The following is a 22623-nucleotide window of genomic DNA, read 5'->3' on the forward strand; positions in this document are numbered from 1 at the left end:
TTTCTCTGAGTGGAGCTGTTCATGCCAGTACCTGCATGACCCAGATTCACAGCAGCTTGTACAGAAGTGTCACATTCCCCACCGTCAGAGCCCAATCCAGCAGAGAACATTAAGGGCAGGTCTATGCAAACACACCTCGGGATTAGATTGTGCATCTCTTCCCGCACCTCATCTTTGTAATGGGATTTCATGTATCACTCTTCATCTGAGCACGAAATGCAAACCCAGAGTGGGAAAATTAATTCCTGCTGAGTGTGACATCAAGAAAAAGAATTTTTCAGTATTCTGCACATGTCTCTTCTAATGCCAGCTGGGTTAGTCCAAACTCACTGAGATTCTTTCTCCTTTACTTTGCCACTCTCGTCTTCAGACTAAAGATATCCATAGAGGGCTCTTTGTACTGAGATATTTGCACCTTGACACCACATTTTCTCCTGTGATTTATTGTCCCAGGAGTTTTAATACAATAATTGGCTTTCAGGACATTCCAGCAATGGCTAAATTTGTCCTTGCTCTGAGGATGAGCCTGCCGCAGGGACCAAGAGAGGAAGCAATGGCTCTCGCCCTTCTACTGGTTGTAGGGAGGTGGGAACAGGAACTGCTAAGGTAGCTCTGTGCCACTCAAGAATGGGACTTCTATGCAGGGAGTTTTTCTGTGGCTGGCTTTAGGGAAGCTTTGTGCCCAATGCATCAGGGAATCTGGTAGTTAAATGTTTTCTGAGCTAAACCCTTTCTAAGAGGGTCTGGGCAGATGTCTTTATTGAAATAAACACAGGCCACGTCAGTCACTCCCTGAACAAGTCTGAGCACGCGAAGCTGTTCCAAAAAGACGATTCTAATTAGCATCAAAACCTATACGTAGTAAATGAGATGAATATGGAACTATCTTTTGATTATTTATGGTCACCTATTTTCTGGCTCATTGAGTTCAGAGGCCGTGTCACTTTCCATTTCTACACAACTGTCTAAAGAGTTGGAATAACTTTAAGTAATTAAGCACTGATGCACATGCTGAATTAGCCTCGGTGTCAGCTGTGACATGGCAGGTCTGTGACTGAATCATAGAAGATTAGGGTTGGAAGAGAACTCAGGAGGTCATCTAGTCCAAGCCCCTGTTCAAAGTAGGACCAACACCAACTAAATCAGAGACTGGAGGATATCTGTCGTCTCCTGAGAAGTTGAGGGGAGACATGGGGCCCGACTCTATCCTCACTCATGCTGGTGTAAAACAGGAGCAACACCACCCATAGATGAACAGAAATTGTTGGGCAAAAGTCAACATTGTTTCTGTAAAAGGAAATCATGTCTTACTAATCTATTAGAGTTCTTTGAAGGGGTCAACAAACATGTGGACAAGGGGGATCCAGTGGACATAGATTTCCAGAAAGCCTTTGACAAGGTCCCTCACCAAAGGCTCTTACATAAGTTAAGTTGTCATGGCATAAGAGGGAAGATCCTTTCATGGATTAAGAACTGGTTAAAAGACAGGGAACAAAGGGTAGGAATAAATGGAATTTTCAGAATGGAGAGGGGTAACTAGTGGTGTCCCCCAAGGGTCAGTCCTAGGACCAACCCTATTCAACTTATTCTTAAGTGATCTGGAGAAAGGGGTAAAGAGTGAGGTGGCAAAGTTTGCAGATGATACTAAACTGCTCAAGATAGTTAAAGCAGACTGTGAAGAACTTCAAAAAGATCTCACAAAACTAAGTGACTGGACAACAAAATGGCAAATGAAATATGATGGGGGCTAATTTAACTAAAACTAATCAGGAAAGAGATTTTGGAGTCATTGGGGATAGTTCTCTGAAGATGTCCACACAGTGTGCAGCGGCAGTCAAAAAAGCAAACAGGATGTTAAGAATCATTAAAAAAGGGATAGAGAATAAGACGGAGAATATCTTATTGCCCTTATATAAATCCATGGTACGCCCACATCTTGAATACTGCGTACAGATGTGGTCTCCTCATCTCAAAAAAGATATACTGACAATAGAAAAGGTTCAGAGAAGGGCAACTACAATGTTTAGGGGGTTGGAACGGGTCCCATATGAGGAGAAATTAAAGAGGCTAGGACTTTTCAGCTTGGAAAAGAGGAGACTAAGGGGGGATATGATAGAGGTATATAAAATCATGAGTGGTGTGGAGAAAGGGAATAAGGAAAAGTTATTTACTTATTCCCATAATATAAGAACTAGGGGCCACCAAATGAATTAATGAGCAGCAGATTTAATACAAATAAAAGGAAATTCTTCTTCACACAGCACATAGTCAACCTGTGGCACTCCTTGCCTGAGGAAGTTGTGAAGGCTAGGACTATAACAGGGTTTAAAAGAGAACTAGATAAATTCATGGAGGTTAAGTCCATTAATGGCTATTAGCCAGGACGGGTAAGGGTGTTCCTTGCCTCTGTTTGTCAGAGGGTGGAGATGGATGGCAGGAGAGTGATCAGTTGATCATTACCTGTTAGGTTCACTTCCTCTGGCATTGGCCACTGTCGGAAGACAGGATACTGGGCTGGATGGACCTTTGGTTTGACCCAATCTGGCCGTTCTTATGTTCTTATCACACTAAGTCATTTAGACATTACTCATGTGTCTATGTCACAACAGTGCAGTTGGATCAGCATCACCATTTATTAAACCTGCATGGCAGTCTCAACTGCTCTCCTCTGAATCTCCCTGTCACTGTCATGCATGGAGGTTAGACCCCTTCCTGCTGTGTTGCTGCAGGGGAAAAAAGTACTTTCACTCTACAAAGATTTTTTTAAAAATTTTAGATGAAGGAAAACCGACTATAAAATCACGCAGGGCAAGAACACCCTGCGAGTCTGTTCTGTAATTTAGTATCAGAGGGGTAACCGTGTTTGTCTGTATCCACAGAAACAACGAGGAGTCCCGGTGGCACCTTAAAGACTAACAGATTTATTTGGGCATAAGCTTTCGTGGGTAAAAATCCCACTTCTTCATCTGATTATTACCCATGAAAGCTTATGCCCAAATAAATCTGTTAGTCTTTAAGGTGCCATCAGACTCCTCATTGTTTTTCTGTAATTTATCCATCTTAGGTACTTGCCAGGGCCCCATCACCACAGCATCAGAGCACCTCACGACGCAGAATACATTTATTCTCACAATGTCCCATTGTACAGTTGAACGGAATCCCGGTCTTCCATAGCCTAGGCTGGTGCACTAACCATGGATCACCCTTCCTTTGTGTAACAGGCCGAGAACAAAATGGCTGCTGAGCTCGGTCCCCAGAGAGCATATGTAACCACACACCTCCTGGGTGTGGTGTTGTGTCTCATCTAGTGGCACTGAGAGAATTAAATGAGTCTGCTCTACAGCCTTAGCTAACAGCCAGTTGACTTTTGGCTCATGCACTAAGCTCCAGAAGTCCCAGGTTCAATCCCGCCCGCTGATGACTGGGGTCTGTTGGCGTTGCACATACTTGCTTAGCAATGTAAAGAGTGTGGTGAATGAAAGCAAATGCTTTGCAGTTACATTGCACTTTCCAGATGAGGGAGGCCCATAAAGAGGCAGGGACCAATGCGAGCCTATAAATGTGAGTGGGATCTCATTTCCCTAAGGGCTTTCAGCCCTACCGCAGGCAGGGGAACCACACTGAAAATTAGAGCTGGATGCATGAATCCAGGCCCAGACACAAATCCAAGCTAGGCCGGCCACCCAGCCCAACAATTCAGGGGTTCCCCTTCCTTCGCAAGAGGGATGGCTATCCTTTGTCAAGCATTGGGCTGACAATGCTAATAACTGAGTACAGTCTCGAAGCATGCTTTGGGGGTGTGACGTTGTGCAGTCTCTATGGTTTTATAAAAACATGATAATAAGTGAATATAATGTAACTGGAATATGCTTCATGCAAAAGGTCAGTTGTAAGGTATCATTACAAAGTTTATAATCTACTAAGTGTGATCATTCTATTTGTATAAAAGTACCACTCTTGTATCTAAAACTAGAAATATAAAATATAACTCTAAGGGCCTATTGTAATTATGCAAAGTGTGGGCCATTAAGGGTGGTTTGGAATCTTGATGACTCCCATTAACCAGGACCATTGTCTGCAGATGGCTGTGTTTACCTGTGAGTCTTCCTGTATACGTGTGTGCTGGGAAGTGGGCAATGAAGTCTTGCAGTGACATGTGATCATGTCACCTGAACTGGAATCCATCTTTAACCTGGTGCTTTTCCAGTGTGTGGGGGGGAACCAAGAGGGACAAAGGGTTCCTGCCTTATGCAAAAGATATATAAAGGGGTGGAGGAGAGAGAGAGAAAGGAGCCATCATGAAGAATCCCCTAGCTACCACCTGATCTGGAACCAGAGCTGTACCAGGGGAAAGAATTGTGCCCAGGCCTGGAAGGTGTCCAGTCTGAAGAAAAAACTTACTGAAGGATCTCTGAGGTGAGATTATCTGTATTCAGTTTGATTAGACATAGATTTGCGCATTTTATTTTATTTTGCTTGGTAACTTACTTTGTTCTGTCTGTTACTATTTGGAACCACTTAAGCCCTACTTTCTGTATTTAATAAAATCACTTTTTACTTAGTAATTAACTCAGAGTATCTATTAATACCTGGGGGAGCAAACAACTGTGCATCTCTCTATCAGTTTTAGAGGGCGAACAATTTATGAGTTTACCCTGCATAAGCTTTATACAGGGTAAAATGGATTTATTTGGGTTTAGACCCCATTGGGAGTTGGGCATCTGAGTGCTAAAGACAAGCACACTTCTGTGAGCTGCTTTCAGGTAAACCTGCAGCTTTGGGGCAAGTAATTCAGACCCTGGGTCTGTGTTGGAGCAGACGGGAGTGTCTGGCTCAGCAAGACAGGGTGCTGGAGTCCTTATCAAGCAGGGATAGTCTTGGTACATCAGGTGGCAGCTCCCAAGCGGGGTTCTGTGAGCCAACCCGTCACAGGGGGAGCTAGCTTTTTTCAGAGGTCTGAGCAGAGTGAGAACCAGTGGAGTGCTGGCATGGTAAATAAAAGAACTGGGCCTTCTCTCTCAGCAGCCCACCTCTTGCGTGATTACTGAACATGTCGTTCCCCTACCACGGCAAGGAAGCAGGTGTTTTCTGCTGTTCAGAGAGGAAGGACAGTCCAGCAATTAGGGAACAAGCCTGCGTTGTGAGACCTCTATCCTGCTCTACCCCGGACTTCCTCTGTGACCTTGGATAGGTAACATAGACCTGGTCTGTGCTTTAAAATTAAATGGGCCTTGCTGTCGCTCAGGGCTGTGAAAAATTTTGCATCCTACGTTCTGTAGTTAGGTTGACCAAACCTCCAGTGTGGACACAGCTAGGTCGACGGAAACATTCTTCCTAGTTACGGCCTCTTGGAGAGGTGATGAACTATGTCATGGAAAAAACCCTTCCGTCAATGTAGGAAGCATCTGTGCAGCATCACAGCTGCGCTGCTAGTGTAGACGTACCCTGTGACTCCCTGTGACTTGGTTCCCCATCTGAAAAGTGAGGATAACAGCACTTACCTACCTCAATGGGGTATTTTGAGGTGATTCGATACTACAGTAACAGGGGCCTGATAAATACATAAGATATGTAGCTGCCCAGAACCCTTAATCTCTTACTGCTCAGTGTGATGGGATCCCTGGGGTACAACCTCGAACTGGAGTACCGCTGTGCCCCCTTAACTCTCCAGCTTGGACTGCCTCTCACAATGCTTTGCTAGTGACAAGCAGCAAACCCCTCCAGGTGCATTTACCACAACAGCATGTGGAGTAACACACCCAAGTAAATTGTGTGAATGCTCCTTGAGCCACTCACAAATCACACAGAAAAAGGCACCAGCAAATCTCACAAGCCCCCAGCCTTGCACCCCAGAACTGTACCGTCTTTCCCGGTCAGAAGCCTGACAAGTATAAGCTTATTATCCCGTCCACCCCTCCCTTGATGTGGAGAGGAGACACACTAGCCTTTGTGAACTGAGCTGAGATTTCCCAAGCACTTCAACCAAAGCACACTGTTTTAGGTAAAATATAAAACAGATTCATTAACTACAAAAAGCTTTGAGTGATTATACGTGGTAGGCACAAAAGGTCAGAATTAGTTACCAAAGAAAATGAAAGGTAAGCGCACAATGTAAATCTTAAACCCTATTAAACTAGGCAGTATTTGGATCAAGCAGTTTCTCACCCTTTGGATGTTGCAGGTAGGTTACAGTTCTTTATAGACAGCAGGGCTGGCTCCAGGGTTTTTGCCGCCCCAAGCAGCCAAAAAAAAATAAATAAAGCCGCGATCATGATTTGCAGCAGCAATTTGGCGGGAGGTCCTTCGCTCCGAGTGGGAGTGAGGGACAGTCTGCTGAATTGCCGCCGAATAGCTGGACATGCCACCCCTCTCCGGAGTGGCCGGCCCAAGCACTTGTTTGCCAAGCTGGTGCCTGGAGCCGGCCCTGATGAACTGAGGAGACTGGTCCCGGGCTTAAAGAGGAAGCCTGTCCACGTCTTTGTCTTCCCAGCATTCTTGCTGCTTCCAGCGTAGGTGTGGAGGAGAAAGGCCAAAAGCATGATGCCACTGTCCCCTATTTTATATCCTCAGTCCATGTGCCTGGAAAACACTGGTGTGCTTTGCTGAGTCACAGTGTTGAGCAATCCCCCACTATGCAGCTCACTTATAGCCTTGTAAACCCTTGTTTACAACTTCCCTGCTGATTAATGGTCGTTTAACACCCTCCTGGGAGTGGATCACCTCCTTTGTTGTCACTGGAGAACTAGCAGTGCATGACTTTCAAACGTACAACATATTTCAATAACAACCATACAGCAAAACCTCATAACTTCATACCCACTAACAATATACGTATTTGGACAGAGCAGTGAGTTTCAGCAGATCATGGCCTTTCATATGATGTCTTGCATGGCATGCTTTGGATGAAATATATCATAATTATATGACAGATGGATATGGGGGTTCCAGGGTGCTGCTTTGAGGTACAGAGTGCCACACTCAGCACCCAAATTCAGCTTCCCCAGTGCGACAGCATCATGCAACGCTGCCAATCTGACTTTTCTACTAGAGCTCAACCAGCTTCTCTGCAGGCAATAAAAAACAAGACACAACTATTTTTTCCTTCAATTTGTTTCACTTTACAGCATGTTTCTCAGCCAGCAAGAGGGGTGCAGAATATTTCCTTTTACATCCTACGTGACTTAATGCCCAGGCCTGTAACGTCCTAATGGCATAAAGAGTGGGTTAGCTCCGGCGTCTATATAAAGCTGCACGTTCATCCCGGGGCAGCGGTGGGATAACAGGGCAAGAAAATGGAATCAAGGAAGTTTCAGCACTGCCTTTTGTTCTCCGGAGCTGCTTTGGTGCAGCCAAGTGTGTCTCGCAGTGGCAGAACAGGTTCAGATACTGTGAGGGAGCGCGTCAGACACCGCCGTCTCTTATCTGACACAGACAAAGGGAAAAGCCACAGTGTGAACTGCCGCTTGTCAGTTTCACTGTGTGCGCGCTTCGAGAAAATCCCATTTCTGCTGAAATATTGCAGCTTACACGGCTTTGAATGAAACAGCTGTGTGTGTGTGTCTACATTGCGCATAGGTGCATGCCTGTATGTGAGGCCTTGAGGGGAGTGTGTGTATACACTACTCCCGTTTATATGAAACCCTATTTTCCGAACCTCTGCAGTATCCGAATCCCGACCTTGTTCTTAAAAACTTCCAGTGACACAGCAGAGACCCCTGGCCAGGACTGTGAGGAGGAAGAGGAGATGCCCCCAGCTGCAGAGGAAGCCACCCAGCTGTGAATGGCTGAAAGGCTCCTGTCCTCTTGGTTATCCAAACTCCCCATTATCCGAATAAAATCCCTGTCCCCCATGCTATTCAGCTAATCGGGCATACACTGTGTATCTGTGTGTGTGACTATAATACATGTGTATATATACATGTGTGTATGTGTGCCTGTATACAGCCAGATACTCATAAACACAAGGACAAATAGAGTGATTAGGTTTGGGAGTTGGGCAAATAAGGAAGAAAAGAATTCAGCAAATATCTTTCCAAAATCCGACATCAACTCGCTCTGTCTGTGTTTGTTTAACTCCACTGCTTGAGCTGACAGCACAGTTTGACTCTCATGCCCTTCAGTCCTAGGGCTGCCACGAAGACAAGAATTCCATTGCGTGGAAAATTTCAAGGTTTCGACATTCGGTTCCATTACAGTGCAGAATGAAAATGAAGCTGTTCAAAATGTTTTGGGAAATAACATGAGAGAGAGAGAGAGCATGCACTACCTTAGCACAGCCAATAACCCAGTGGTGAGGGCGCTTGGCTGAGATGTAGCCAACCCCCTTCAACTCCCTGCTGTGCCACATTTGGACCATGTGCACTTGTGTCTTCCACATCCCAGTCTTCCTCACTTGCCCAATGGATAGTTAATTATTTATACAGCGTGGAACAGCTCCACCCGGTAAGGAACTGACTCTATAGCGTAGTAGTTAAGGCACTCACCTGCAACGTGGGAGAGCCATCCTTGGGTACCTGCTCTGAATGAGCACACGGCCCAGCTAAATTCTCTAACCAGCAGGCTGTTGGCCATTTTGGGATGGGTCACTCTCTCTCTCTCTGGTTCTAACCAGAAGTTTCATTCTGGACCTGAGAAATCTTCCCGATGAAATATTTGTCAAAACCAACACATTTCAAAACTGTTACAAAACCAAAACATTGGCAACACAGCTCTATTCAATACTAAAAACATGACTTATTGCCACTTGAGCTAAAGGACCTACTCTTCTAGCTATAGCTAGAGGTCTACTCCTCCTTTTTTCTATGCACGCCAGACAATAGAGGAGCAAGGAGACCTACAGTCTCCCAGGGTTGGTTATATTTGCACCATGGTGAATTCCTTTCCGTGAATATTCCCACATACAAGTTTGTTGGCAGAAACAGTGAACTATAACCAAACACTAGAGACGACTGATGGAGGAAATCAGTTCTGAACTTGAAATTATGAGTCTTCACAGCAGAAACGTGAGTGTAGGAGTTACTCTTGTCTAGGAACAGAACAGAAGCTAAGCCATGTGATCTACAGGACCAATCAAAGCAATGTGAATTCGGAATATCAAATCCTCACAACAAACTGATGGAATGAACTGCAGGCTAAGTATTCTTCACAGACTTGCTCACTCATATGCTCTGCTGCTGAGGCACAGAGTGGAAAACTAACAGGAGTACTTGTGGCACCTTAGAGACTAACAAATTTATTTGAGCATAAGCTTTCATGGACTACAGCCCACTTCTTCGGATGCATATAGAGTGGAAACTGTAACCCAGTCGGTTACACTTTCTTTTCCTCTGACTTCTTTCCTGAGCTCCCTCTAGTGACCAGAAGTGTGTATTACATTGACTCACTCCAGTTCATATTGGGAGAACACGCCTACAAACAAAAGTTGACTTTGAGCTTGGGATAGCTGGCTCTCTTTGTTATCTGTGCCACTGCAATGGACATACCATAACTCTCTTCCAGTGAAACGAAACCATACATTTCAGAGCATTCAACCTCTTGACTCTCTGACAAACTTTACAAAAGAAAATTGTGTAGGAAGGCAGAGTGGAATTTCAAGTCTTTCCTTTTTTAAGAAAACGACTTTTCTTGTTAAATGTATGCACATCCTTCAAACATATAAAACATAACAAAGGACATTGTGACAACAGGGATATACAGTTCTCCAGGGCTCTGGTGACATCACATAATACCTGAATATTCAGGTGTGATGTGACTTAGATCTCGCTACATTTTAAATCCTTCTCCTGGAATTTGAAACTTTCCAAAAAGTTCTGTTAAACCTCTGAAGTTCGAATGGATTTGATCAATTATTCAAACACAGCCTGCCATCCTTGTTACTTTATAAAAAAAAAAAAAAAAAGCCACCAACCAAGTGACTTTGGTGATGATAGACAGATAGCCTTGGAAACAGCTTAGATACAGCACACAGCAGCGGCAGACATCTCCCGGGGGAAAGATGAGTTCAGGCTCCATGGCCCAGTTGGTCCTTGGTATCTTTGCTGTGAACAGCAGCAGGAGACCCAGCTGAACCAGCTGTGGTGGGGTTATTTTGCACATCATGTGCCTGTTGGCTAAATGCTGCCCTGAGGCTTCCAGCTCCTCTCACATGGATAGCAAACCAGCAATGGAGGGTCTTATGATAACAGCTAAAACTGAGGAAATCAAAGTCTCAAGGATTCAAAAGGTCCAAAGATTGGAGCAAAAATGTTTATCCATCTGAAAATTCATCATTCTCCTGATTCAAAAGTCTCAGTAATCGGGAAGAAACAATAATGTCTGGCTCAGGTGACCAATCGCATAAGAAGAAAGAATACTGAAAAGTCAAGGACACGAGTTTGCAAACACCCCATTGGCTGAGTATCACTTGGTGAATACTTAGGAATAACAGATAAGAACATAAGAACATAAGAAAGGCCATACTGGGTCAGACCAAAGGTCTATCTAGCCCAGTATCCTGTCTTCCGACAGTAGCCAATGCCAGGTGCCCCAGAAGGAATGAACCGAACAGGTAATCAAGTGATCCATTCCCTGTCACCCATTCCCAGTTTCTGGCAAACAAAGACTAGGGATACCATTCCTGTCCATCCTGGCTAATACCCATTGATGAACCGATCCTCCATGAACATATCTAGTTCTTTTTTGAACCCTGTTATTGTCTTGGCCTTCATCACATCCTGTGGCAAGGAGTTCCACAGGTTGACTGTGCGTTTTGTGAAAAAATACTTCCTTTTGTTTGTTTTAAACCTGCTGCCTATTAGCAAAGATGGGGACTGGTCTGTGAAGGATTCACAAACCCCCCAAAGCAGTCCACTCTTTAGGGCTAGACTGTCACCTCTCTTAACTGGCCATGCGGGGGATGCCTCCCCTTATCCCTTGCTCAGCAAGGTCAGATTGTGACTCTGGCAGTAGAGAGGAGAGCAGGGGCCATGCACCCACTCCACGGCATGCAAGTAAGTGGGGAATATATGGGAAGAACTTTGGTTCCACCTCCTACTCCAGGACCAGGCACTCCTGGGAGAAGGGGTACAGTGTAACCTGGTCCACAACAGGGGACAAAGTTCTTTACTCTGTCCCCAGAGCAAGATGGGATTAATAATTCAGTCGCTGCTCTGTTCTCTGGGAGCTGCAGCTACCCGCTGATTGTTCCTCAGCGCAGCTTGGAAGGTCTAGCCCACAATAAATAGTTCTAACAAGTCTAGTACTAACTTAGCCCTGGTCTACATGCAGCACTTGTAGTGTAGACCTGCCCTGTGAGTTGGGGCCCCAGCCTGGGCTGGGCTTGTCCCAGCAGCAAAAGACTGGGGCCTTTTCCAGTCAATCCCATCCTGTCTGATGCAAGCCTGGCTCCTTCTAAGAAGGGACTCGTGGTGTTTGTCTGAGACTGTGTTTGTCCACTTACTGCGGAAGCGACGCAGGGACAACAGCACCTGCAGAGCAGGCAACCTGACCCTTTCACTGGGAAATGAATCTCAGAGACAAAAGACCACTTCTCCGTTGCGGGAGCACTGTCCTCTTCCATGCTTCATTGGCAACTCTCACCTAGGCGGCGAGAGACCGATACAGCAGTTTAATTTCAAATCCCCAGGAGGGGCTTAGTGACAATGAACACATTCCAGAACAGAGTGAACTTTCTGCTACTGCCAAATAAATGTCTTCTTCATTCACATCAGCATTGTTCTATTTGGCTGAGACACGGGCTGCATTTTCATAAGGACATAGGAACTGAAACAGCCCATAAAGACTGGATCAGATCATTGACACAAAGGCTGAATGCCCTTATTTTCAAAGGTCCCTCGGCACTTCCAGCCCTCGGTGACCAGCTATGTGGCATTGTTCAGTGCCTGGCCTCAAATCCTGGCTCTCACTTTTATGGTGCATTTATACCTGCAATTTATTATTCCTGCCTTTCTGCAACTGCAATGAACACCAAAGCATAAATGATAGCATTTAGCCATCTTCCTGTTGGTGCAATCGGATAGTCAGGTGAGTCAGCGCTATGGTGTGCAGATGCCATTTGTTGTAGGAACAAGTTGTAGGTGCAATTCATTGGGGACATAAAATTTTGTAATTGCAAAATAAGACACCAGCATTCAGAACCAGATCATAGCGCTGGGAGCAGGCGGAACCTGATGTTTCAGAATGAGGGAAAGCTTTGTCTAATGTGCCTGGTCATTTCTGTAATGCTGGAGAGCATATTATTTCCTGACCCCCGCACTGAGCAACCAGCTTATGCCCTGAAGCTTGACGCTTTCATCAGGCACGTATGATCTGCCTCTAGATTCAAAGAGCTTGATTAAGGAAGGAAGACACCCACCAAGAAGCATTTGAAAGGCAGGAATGCTGAGGAATCTTTCTGAGTGATACATGGGGTGTAACTGGGAACAACGAGTAATGGGAGGAAATTATGGAAAAAGAAAACTCAGGCTGAAAAAGATCCTAATGGTGAGATGTATGGGACAGGGGAATAGTCTTGTATGGAGGAGAGTGGAAGGCGGACGTTCCACTGCTTGAGATGCAGGGCCGGCTCCAGAGTTTTGGCCGCCCCAACCAGCCAAAAAAAAAATTCGGCAATTCGGGGGAAGGTCCTTTGCTCCAAGCGAGGAACCGTCCGCCGAGTTGCCGCCGAACAGCTGGACGTGCCGCCCCTCTCCGGAGTGGCCGCCCCCAGCACCTGCTTGGTAAGCTGGTGCCTGGAGCTGGCCCTGTTGAGATGAGAGCTGGGTGGGAACTGACATGTCCATTTCAGGGGGCTTTCTGTTATTTTGACATCTGTTTTCACTCTGAATGGGGCTGAAAACAAGGAATTTCAACATTTCCTGCAAATAAATAAATAAATAAATAAATTGTTTTGGACCAATCAAAACATTCCATTTTGATAATATCTAAACCTGTTGTTCCGGTTCTGAATTTCCGAATTTTATATTACATGAAAACGTATAATATCAAATGAGATAACGTTTGAAACAAAAATCATTTTGAAGCTAAAAAATCAAAATGGTGCATTCCAGCAAGGCTGAAGCATTCCCTGTCAAAATGTTTTGTTTTTTGATTTCTTCTCGAACTGAAATTTCATCAAAATCGACATGTCCCCATGGACACTTTTGATTTTGATTAAACAGAATTTTCTAATAGAAAACATTTCATAGGAAAAATATTGATCCAATGCACTGGAGAATATATTGTAGAGCACAGTCCTGCATTGTCAAAGTTAGTCTAGCTGTTCTAGGAGGGGTCTTCCATTTCTATTTTCTTTGATTCTTATGACTATTATCGGCGAATCAACTGGGGAAAACGTGCAGGACATCTGTCCACATTATGCCTGCTCTAGCCAATGCTATCTATCTATTGTGATAGACCCAGGCCAGTTGGGTACAACGAAGTGGTAGAAGGCAGATATACTGGCCACTGGATTAGCAGTTTTCTGTTCCCTGACTGACCAGAGCAGGGGCTGCTCCAGGCTAATGAGAACACCTGACTCCAATTAACCTGCAAAGAGTCAGGTGAGGCCATTAAGGTAATGTGAACACCTGACTCTAAGGGTATGTCTTCACTACCCGCCGATACGGCGGGTAGCAATCGATTTATCTGGGATCGATATATCGCGCCTCGTTAAGACATGATATATTGATTCCTGAACGCGCTCACCGTCGACTCCGGAACTCTACCACATCGAGTGGCGGTAGAGCAGTCGACGGGGGAGCCGCGGCCGTCGATCCCGCGCCGTGTGGACCCCAGGTAATTCGGTCCAAGATACTTCGACTTCAGCTATGCTATTCGCGTAGCTGAAATTGTGTATCTTGGATCAATTCCCCCCCCAGTGTAGACCAGCCCTAATTAAGGCCCTTTTTGATACTATAAAAGGGCTCACTCCAATCAGGCTGAAGGGAGCCAGAGGAGAGGAAGTGCAGCTGAAGGGCTGGTTAATGAAGACACCCTCAAGCCATCAGTAAGGGAGCCCTAAGTTAAGGGTGAGGGAGAGAGAAGCAGGAGAGCTGTGGGGAAGTGGCCCAGGGAAATGTAGCAACTCTGGCAGTGAAAGGTCAGCTGCTACCATTAGGGTCCCTGGGCTGGAACCCGGAGTAGAGGGCGGGCCTGGGTTCCCCCCAACCCACCACTACAGAAACACCTCCTGGGAGGGGAAGTCAGGCCCCTGTCAGGACAGGAGGCTAAACTGTCCTGAAATAAGCCCCTAGGGACAGCAGAGACTGTGGGAGTTCTCTCACCAACCTCCTTGCTGGCCTATGATGAAAAGGGCTCAGTCGACTGTAATCCTGGCCCTAGAGAGAGAGAGGCTATGTGGAGGGTCGCAGTGAGCCACTGAGGCTAGCATAGACCACCTAGAAGCGCGGGACCCACGGGACAAGGTCGGAGCTCTGCCATACTATCTATCTAATCTATCAATCCTTATATATGGCCATTTTCACCATTGCTTCATGAGTGCTAAGATCCTGACCCAAAGGCCACTGGAGTCCATTTCAATGAAATCTTCCCATTGACCTCAATGGATTTTGGATGAAGCCCTAAATTCACCTGTATTAAAACAAAAGACAAGCAGAGTGTTTCAGTTCTACGTGGGCCCTGGCAGGAATGTGCCGGGGACAGCATCACCGGAAGAGGGTGCCCCTAAGTGGGCAGCACTTGGTGTGTATCACATCATCATTCATCCAAGGGAGACCCTAAGGGCTCAATTTCTCTTTGAGTGGAGCCTCTCCAAACACCTGGGATTACAGGAATTTCTTGCCTAGGAAAAAATACCCGCACTGACATTTCCCACATTTCAAACTTCCTAGTTGATCCTTTCCTTTGTCCTGAAGGCAGAAAACGTCAGGGTCTGCGGTGTCTGATCGATAGCCCTAAAACCCTCCTTCGCTTTGATCTGAGACATCAGCCTCTGACTGCTTTCTGAAATGTAAATGGCCCTTTTTGAACACCCCTAATCTCCCCTTAATGCTGGTGAGGGGAGGAATTCAGCTTTTCAAAGCACTCGAGGAGGACAGACAAGGACTAAGCTGACCTCCAAAACTTAAAGGGCAGAAATGTCTACACTATGGAATAAACATCAGCCGCCGTCTTCTTGCTTTGAACCCTCCCCACTCAAGGATCTTAACTGGAGCTGTACGTGCATGTCCAGGGGAGAACAGACCGTAGCGTGCTTCAGTTCAGACCTGCACAACACAGAGGCAGCTGTTGCCTTTCTGACTCAAGATGCAGAGGGATCCAAAGACTCAGGGCAGGTCTACACTTAAAACGCTGCAGTGCAGTGCAGCGGTGCCACGGTAGCACTTCAGTGAAGACGCTCCTACGTAGACGAGAGAGCTTCTCCTAGCGGCGTAGTTAATCCACCTCCATGAGAGGCGGTAGCTGTGTCGAGGAGAGAAGCTCTCCCGCTGATATAGCATCATCTACATGGGGGGTTACGTCGGTATTGCTGCATCACTCAGGGGCGGGGAGGGATGGAAGCCACCTGAGCTCTGCCAATGCTCAGCTAGCATATGATGCTTTAGGGACAAATGTTGCAGTGGTTGAGGCACTAGCCTTGGACCCACATGCAATTCTCTACTCTGCCACAGACTCTGCGAGTGACCTTGGGCAAGTCCCTTAGCCTCTCTGTGCCTCAGTTCCCCATCTGTACAATGGGGATAACAGCCCTGCTTTGCCTCACAGGAGAGTTGTGAGGAGAAATACATTAAAGATTGGGAGGTGTTCAGATACTGTGAAAAGGGGGCATATAAGTACCTAAGGCAGCTAGATAAAGATGGGTAACTGACAGCAGCCCCTAGGCTGCTCTGAAGCATACCAGGGTTGGTACAGATTGGCTTATGAAATCGGAGAGTTGTAACTACCCTCTTGATTGCCCCCCCCCACACACACACACCTGCACTGACCCCATCTCCGTGCAGCAAAGACACCCTCCTCCATGCACCCCTCCCAGGGTGGGAGTCTCACCCTTCATCTACACACAATAATCCCCCAACTTCCTCCCCTTCTTACCTGCTGCAGCAGGTCTCCTTGAGTAGGGATATAAACAGCACAATGGCCTGCACTCTTTTTCTGAACAGCCTGGGGTCTGTTTGCTCACTCTCCCCCAGCCCCCAACCCTGTGCTTGGCTCACAACACACCACTGGAAAGTTTGACAATAGCATCAGGGTTTTTTTCTAAAAACCAAACAAACAATGATCGTCTCAAAGGATTAGACATTAGAACTATAACAAATTATAATGCTCACGTCCGTCACTGCCAGGGGACACCTTCCAGAGAATGGATAGAGCTTAACGATAGCAGACGGCAACGACTGCTGCTTTATCAGGACAGTACTGACAGAACATCTGCTTAATGGGGACGCAGTTAGCTCGTGCCGAGTAGTTAACTGGCGGCTGACAAGGTGTTAATGAGATGACAAATTCTAAGCTCAAACTTGTAAATGCCAAAGAAAAAAGAATAAACGGATGCTGAAGGCTTGGCTACACTTGCGAGTTACAGCGCATTAAAGCAGCCCCGGGCGCCCTAGCTCACTCCTCGTCCACACTGGCAAGGCATATAGAGCGCTCTGACTCCGCGGCTACAGCGCTGCTGGTACTCCACCTCGGCGAGTAGAATAACGTTTGATGCGCCCCCGCTGGAGCGCCCCAGTGTCAGTGTGAACGAGGTGTTGCATTACTGTGCTCTGATCAGCCTCCGGAAACGTCCCATAAGCCCCTTAAGTCAAGGGGCCGCTCTTGTCATTGTTTTGGATATGCCCTTTGAAAGCTCCGTTTGACAGCCGGCTGCTTATCTGCTCCGAGACAAAGCAACCATTACTTTGGAATGCTGTGTGTGTGTGAGAGAGAGGTGTGTGTGGTGGGGGGAGGTCTGCTTCTGTCTGAATTTACAAGACAGCATACTGACATGCTCTCAGCCCCCCCCAAAACCCACTCTCTCCCCCCACATACACACAACACACTCCCTGTCACACTCCACCCTACCCTCCCTACCCCATTTGAAAAGCACGTTGTAGCCACTTGCATGCTGGGATAGCTACCACAATGCACTGCTCTCTGTGGCCGTTGCAAGAGCTGCTAATGTGGCCACGGCAGTGCGCTGGCAGCTGGCAGTGTGGCCAGACTGCAGCGCTTTCCCTACTGCGCTCTCCGAAGGCTGGTTTAACTCAAAGTGCTCTACATCTACAAGTGTAGCCATGCCCTGAGTCAAGATGATACACTGATCAGCTTTATTCACTCCAGCATTTGGTGATATTTTAAGTCACTTATTATTATTCTAAAAAAAAAAATCTATAAAGCATTTTTCACTGCTGGATCTCTACGCACTTCAACATCTGTAATATATTGATTCACACGACACCCCTATTGAGGTAGGGCAGCATTATTAGCTCCAGTCTTACAGGTGGAGAAGTGAGGCAGAAGACAAGCTCACACAGGAAGTTGGGGTAAAGCAGGGACCTGAACCCAGGCCTTGGCTAGTGCCCAAGATACTGGACCATCTGATTCTCTACCCATTGAAGAGGATTCAACTACATTAGGGCTCTATCCTCAAAGCCATTGTTCTTTTCTCATTGGACAGGGCAGGTAGGGCCAGATCAACCCATTTCACTCGGCCCTAGGCAAACATACCCCTCTGGGCCTCTATCTTCTAATCTAATAGGACCCCTATGCACCACATTGCAATGCCACTCACTCAAATTTGGCCTGGCTGCCCCTCCGTCACGATGGTGGGGGGAAGCAGCAGGGTCAAATCCCACCTCACCCCAAATCTGGGCCATAATCTAGCCCTGAGGCAAGTCCTCGATAAACTGATCACTCACCAAAATTCATTCTTTTAATAACGAAATTCATTTCTCGATGTCAAGTCAGGTGGCAAAGCACAGAATGTTCTAACAGACAGAGCCTTTAACAGATTGCCAATTAGTATCAACATTTCAGCCTGTCTATATAGTTTGTTACCGTGGGTATTATGGGAGTCTAGCAATGTTATTTACTTGTCAGTCCATCTATCAGACAAATAAAACAGCCTGATTAATTATAATCTACCAGGCTCATATGCAAAGCACTGCCTGAAAGCAAAGGAAACCTCCATAGCACAAAATCAAGCTGATCTCCACAGGCCATAGGGTAAATATAGCAGGAGGAAATGAAATCTTCACGAAGCTGGTGCATTGGACCAACATATTCCAAGCGCTGATGTGATCACTGGCCGAGCTAGCTAGACAAGAGAGCTCTCTTGTAGCCATTGGTAATGATCTATGATTCAGAAAGATTGTCCAAAAAAATCTCCCAGGCTGATTTAAATCAAGCTATTGGGAGGAAATGTTGAGGTGACCCGGGATCACATTGGATAGATTCATAGATTCTAGGACTGGAAGGACCTCGAGAAGTCATCGAGTCCAGTCCCCTGCCCTCATGGCAGGACCAAATACTGTCTAGACCATCCCTGATAGACATTTATCTAACCTACTCTTAAATATCTCCAGAGATGGAGATTCCACAACCTCCCTAGGCAATTTATTCCAGTGTTTAACCACCCTGACAGTTGGGAACTTTTTCCTAATGTCCAACCTAAACCTCCCTTGCTGCAGTTTAAGTCCATTGCTTCTTGTTCTATCCTTAGAGGCCACGGTGAACAAGTTTTCTCCCTCCTTATGACACCCTTTTAGATACCTGAAACTGCTATCATGTCCCCTCTCAGTCTTCTCTTTTTCAAACTAAACAAACCCAATTCTTTCAGCCTTCCTTCATAGGTCATGTTCTCAAGACCTTTAATCATTCTTGTTGCTCTTCTCTGGACCCTCTCCAATTTCTCCACATCTTTCTTGAAATGCGGTGCCCAGAACTGGACACAATACTCCAGTTGAGGCCTAACCAGCGCAGAGTAGAGCGGAAGAATGACTTCTCGTGTCTTGCTCACAACACACCTGTTAATGCATCCCAGAATCACGTTTGCTTTTTTTGCAACAGCATCACACTGTTGACTCATATTTAGCTTGTGGTCCACTATAACCCCTAGATCCCTTTCTGCCGTACTCCTTCCTAGACAGTCTCTTCCCATTCTGTATGTGTGAAACTGATTTTTCCTTCCTAAGTGGAGTGTTCCTACTGTCGGGCAGATCCTCAGCAGATATATAGCACTATAGATCCAGTGACTTCAGCAGAAACTGGCTTGAGCCCCTAAGAAGTATCTTGTTTCTGGTTGCTCGTATTAGATTCTAAAGAGGAAGCTGTAACTTCCCTACCATTGATTTTTTTTTTTAACTACTCAGCAATTTGCCTGCTGAGGGATCATAACTCCCCTGCACAGACAGGGAGTCCAATCATCTAGCGCTTTACTTCCACACTCTTCCTGCTCTCACCTGGTCTTGGACGGTATAAACTGGCCATGTGCTTTGGACATCCCGCTGCAGTTGGATCCAGCTAGCCATGGAGGGAGGGATCTCAAAAGATAGGCGGTAAGAAAAGGCAGGGTGTATAGCTGTCCATTTCTGGCATGGCCCTCTTAGCTGGGATTTGAGGGGGGCCTCCACAACATAGTGCTAATGACAATGGAACGGGGTTAATCCTACTGGCAGGTCCCCTACCTTCAAGATGGAAATGAGTGACAGCATGATGGTATTTTCTTCCTGCGTGTCCAGTCAATGTTGTAGGAGATGCTACAGCTCATTTCTGTTCAGGAACCTTGTGGGGAAGATAAATGCTTTTTAATAGCTGCAGTGGTTAGTGTTTAATGGAAAGTCACTTACTCTTAAAGTATAGCAGTCGGAAAACTAGGAAACTCCATATCTGCCTGGCTGCATATCTGATGGGGGGCATATCCACTCCCCAGCGCCCAGTTCAACCAGCTGCACTGGGGATAACGTGCATAGGAAAAGGGCCATCCCTCTCTTCCATACCATTAAGCAATCCTTCAGCTGTTACCGCTATAGCCCCTCTCATGGTGGGGAAGGAAGAAAAGGGGATTAATTTAGAGATTCTCCAAGCCCTCCACATGCCCATTTTACTCACATGTCTCCAAATCCTGCTCTCTCCCCTTGTACAGCACATACCAGGCTTCCCTCTGCAACTAGGGGTGCAATGGGAGGATTTGCTACCTGCAGTGAAATCAACCCCTGGACAGCAAAGTTGACCTCTGTACACCACATTCCAGCCCTGTAGCGCTGTATCACACTCACACTGATCTCTTTTCACCCAGATAAATGTAACTAGTAGGGCTGTCGATTAATCAGTTAACTCACGTGATTAACTCAAATACAATTAATCATGTTTTATCGCAGTTTTAGTCACACTGTTAAACAATAGAATACCAATTGAAATTTTTTAAATATTTTGGATGTTTTTCTACATTTTCAAATATATTGATTTCAATTACAACACAGAATACAAAGTGTACAGTGCTCACTGTACGTTATTTTTATTGCAAATATTTACTTTCACTGTAAAAATGATAGAGTATTTTTCAATTCACCGCATACAAGTACTGTAGTGCAATCTCTTTATCGTGAAAGTGCAACTTACAAATGTAGATTTTTTTTGTTACATAACTGCATTCACTAACAAAACAATGTAAAACTTTAGAGCCTACAAGTCCACTCAGTCTTACTTCTTGTGCAGCCAGTCGCTAAGAGAAACAAGTTTGTTTACATTTACAGGAGATAATGCTGCCCGCTTCTTATTTACGTCTCCTGAAAGTGAGAATAGACATTTGCATAGCACTTTTGTAGCTGGCATTGCAAGGTATTTACATGTCAGATATGCTAAACATTTGTATGCCCCTTCATGCTTTGGCCACCATTCCAGAGGACATGCTTCCACGCTGATGACACTCATTTAAAAAAAAAATGTTAATTAAATTTGTGACTGAACTTCTTGACAGAGAATTGCATGTCTTCTGCTCTGTGTTTTATCCACATTCTGCCATGTATTTCATGTTATAGCAATCTCTAATGATGACCCAGCACATATTGTTCATTTTAAGAACACTTTCATGGCAGATTTGACAAAACGCAAAGAAGGTACCAATGTGAGATTTCTAAAGGTAGCTACAGCACTTGACCCAAGGTTTAAGACTCTGAAGTGTCTTCCAAAATCTGAGAGGGATGAGGTGTGGAGCTTGCTTTCAGAAGTCTTAAAAGAGCAACATTTTGATGCGGAAACTACAGAACCCGAACCACCGAAAAAGAAAATCAACCTTCTGCTGGTGGCTTCTGACTCAGATGATGAAGATGAACATGTGTCAGTCCGTACTGCTTTGGATCATTATCGAGCAGAACCCGTCATCAGCATGGACTCATGTCCTCTGGAATGGCGGTTGAAGGGACATATGAATCGTTAGCACATCTGGCATGTAAATATCTTGCGACGCCGGCTACAACAGTGCCATGTGAATGCCTGTTCTCACTTTCAGGTGACATTGTAAACAAGAAGCAGGCAGCATTATCTCCTGCAAATTGTAACCAACCTTGTTTGTCTGAGCGATTGGCTGAACAAGAAGTAGGACTGAGTGGACTTGTAGGTGCTAACATTTTATATTGTATTTTTGAATACAGTTATTTTTTGTACATAACTCTACATTCATAAGTTAAACTTTCATGATAAAGAGATTGCACTACTGTGCTTGTATTAAGTGAATTGAAAAATACTATTTCTTTTATTTTTACAGTGCCAATATTTATAATAAAAATAGATATAAAGTGAGCACTGTACACTTTTGTATTCTGTGCTGTAATTGAAATCAATATATTTGAAAATGTGGAAAACATCCCAAAATATTTATATAAATGTTATTCTATTATTGTTTAACAGCGTGATTAATTCTGACAGCCCCAGAATTATTACTTTTGCTGCAGATTGAGAAACTAAAAGGAGACGGCCCAGGCCTAAGAACACTTAGCAAATCAGTAACAGAGATGGGAAGAGCATTCCTGATTGACGGACTAAGGCCCTAGTCATGGAACTCCATTACCTGCCAATACACAATGCTCTGTAATGGTAACAAGCACAGTATAATGCAGCCCAACTCCTGGAACAAAAATTAATATGGTTCTTAGAGAATGGATGTTTAAGATCCAGGGAACAGAGTCAAGTGCAAAGCAACACACGTCTCTTCTTGTCACTTAGTTTTTGCTGCTGGTGGTTGTTTCAACATGTCTGGGGGGGAAAAAAAGAAAGACAGAGATTTGAAAGACGGCACTAATTCAATTTGCCAGTCTGAATAAAGATAAGACTGTAAAGCAAGTTAATGAAACTACAGTATCACATAATTCATCTCCTCGTGAAACACTGCCCTTCTCCAATCATGATAATCTTTTCCACATTCAAAATTGATTAAAACAGAACTAGCACATTTCATTACATCCCCTCCTCTGAAAGGCAGTTTTACTGCTGTTGTTCCCTGGACACGGGAGTGTACTTGTGAATGGTAAAATTAAATTGTACAAGGGACGGCTCGAAGCATTTTGGAAAATTCATAGATTCAGACATGTCAAGGCCAGCGGGGACCAGTTTGATCATCTAGTCAGACCTCCTGTGTAGCACAGGCCAGAGAACTTCCACCCTAAAATTGCTACAGCACGTATGAGAAAAAACCAGCCAATCCTGATT

Source organism: Trachemys scripta, chromosome 20, assembly GCF_013100865.1.
Source record: "Trachemys scripta elegans isolate TJP31775 chromosome 20, CAS_Tse_1.0, whole genome shotgun sequence".
NCBI classification, from domain to species: Eukaryota; Metazoa; Chordata; order Testudines; family Emydidae; genus Trachemys; species Trachemys scripta.